We start from the raw sequence: 2,614 nt of genomic DNA, 5'->3' as shown, positions 1-2,614 counted from the left end.
TACTTTTTTTTTTTTTTTTTTTTTTTTTTTTTTTACTGGATTGAAGTGGTACCTGATAATTAACAATTAATATTTTTAATTTAGGTAAGGCTCGGTAATAAAGTTACGTCCGGTTGTAGAGAACTCTAGCAAGTATGTGATGTGTGTGATCGACCAGTTAATAGACTACAGCCATGTGGAAAGAATTGAGGGGTTTTAATTAAGAAGAGACAAAAGAAAATCCCTCGGATCTACATAGAACTCGATGTTGAAATAACCTAAACAGGTAAATACTTTTGCGCAAACGGAGAGGCTTAAAAAATGTGCAAATTTTGGCCATCATAATGAATATCTACTCTCAATGAGGTTCTCCCCACATTGTCAAATAAATGAGGGTAAAATTCCATGCCTCAATTGAAAATCGAACTCACACCCTCTCAGTTACCAAGCCACTGTCCAACAGAGCCAGGCCACTGTCCTACTGAAGCAGAATCGATCATGTTGTACTTGATCGATATTTTGGCAATAACGCGAACTTGTACTTGATTTTATTCGCTACAGAATCAGATGGTTGACAAGTCGAGATAAAATGCAATCCTGACTGAATCCTTAAGTAGTCTAGACATGACTTCCAGGAATCTTTTGATTCCAGAAGCGTGTTTCTAAGAATCTCTGCAACAGTCGCGCACTATTTGGAAGCCTGCTTCCTTGATTTTTACTCTTTTGATTGCCATCTTTTTTTCTTTACTTGTAGTTAATTAATCTATTTTTATCGCTTATTATTAATTATGACCTGACAATGACATAAGTGGCTGAAACGTCCAATCAAACTAGAACTCGATCGAACGTCTACCAAAGAAAAATTATGCCTGAAATTAACTTTTGTGATTTTTACTGACGATGCCGTTTTTTTTTCCTCTCAAAATAACCCATAATTTAAAGCTAAAGCTCTATCTAAAGCTGAAATTTAGCGTAGTGTAGGTATTAATCGGGCAACAATTTTTGTGACAAGCAATTATGCTTAACACAATAGATTAAAATTCCTTAAATATAGAAAATTAAAGTCACATAGATAGTAGGCACACCAACTTTACGTGAATTTTCCAATGTCAAGTTATAATATCAGATTACCACCGACATAAACCCACAAGTTTCATTTCCATCATTTGACTGTTCTTTGCCTCCGCTTGTATCAAACCTACACTTTTTGTTTATCAAATAATTCATAGAGGTAGGTAAAAAATAATAGATAAGTGGATATACTCGTACTACTTAAGTACCATTCTTGAGAGTATTGAATAGATATGAACTTATAAGACACCCCTTATAAGCCACCAATAAGCTACCACTTTACTATAGAAATGGGTTTGACAATTATTTTACAAGACATTTAACAATGAATAAATTTATGTATTATGTATCATCTCTAAATTATTGTCGCCAGTCAATGAAGAGCTGCCCTCTTGAACCCGGACACCTATTTCGGACTTGTTAGTCCTCTTCAGCCAGCTGTAGCTCTTTCTCTCAGAAATTAGACTTGCAGTAAACTATCAAATAACATTCCGCGCGAAGTTTCATCACGGGACTTTGAATCTGGAGGTTTGTGGTTCGAGTCCAAGTCTAGTCATAAAATTTAGCGTAGTCTATCAGGTGGGGAACGACGGAACGACATTTGTGACAAGCATTTACTTATGCCACAATAATCCTGATCTCCAATAATTAACGCAATAATCTCCTTTACGTTTCCGCGAAATACCAAGTTCAATTTCATTTTTCCAATGTTTTCAAGTTAAATTCCTTTTTATTTTATTTCTTTTGATAACTTAGCTTGTATTAAGAAGGCAAAGAGACCTACCTGTAGTAAGGGAATCCTTGAGGCACATGGAGGTCCATGGGCATGGCGGCGGGGCCCCCAGGATGGGCCCCGGGATAGCCATGATGTTCCCCCTGCATCATGGGGCCGGCGTGGCCCAAAACGGCCGCGGCCCATGGCGAGCTTGCGAAGCTACCCGGATGATCCAGCTCAAACGCGCGTTCTACCACCTTGTGCATGAAATAAACCGTACACCCACTGAACTACGGAGAAAGCGACTCAAGTGTATCCCATTGAGCAAATATTGGGCTGCACTATACAGGGAGAACACTAGAGAATCCTATAGACAGCCAGATAGAATGCAGACGCAATAGATAGCGAAGTAGCTAGGTAGCCGAAAAGGATCACTGACGTAAACTTACACAAACACTGAACTCACGAAAACGACACTGAATTATAAGCAATCTTGTTAAAATACACAGACGTATGGAATTAGGTTAGTTATAAAAATTGAAAATAAATACAATAATTGGATAATTTATTAGCACACTTAAATAACTAACTAACATTTAATATTCAAAATTATTCTCTAGTTAATTTGAAAAATGAATTGCTGAAAGCTTTGGTTACAATCATGTTTCTCGTGAAAATAAATTAATCGGTCGGGCTGAAAACAAAATTCGATCTCCCACTTTAGAGGTACATTACACCGAATCGATTAGCGTGAACCGAGTAATAAAAGAGCTGGAATTACAGGGATCTGTTATATTAGGATAAAGTTAAAGCTAGGTCATGTAGATAAATAAAGCGGGAAAAGTCGCT

Source organism: Diaphorina citri, unplaced genomic scaffold (assembly GCF_000475195.1).
Source record: "Diaphorina citri unplaced genomic scaffold, Diaci psyllid genome assembly version 1.1 scaffold1473, whole genome shotgun sequence".
NCBI lineage: Eukaryota > Metazoa > Arthropoda > Insecta > Hemiptera > Psyllidae > Diaphorina > Diaphorina citri.
This window is presented reverse-complemented; position numbering follows the sequence as displayed.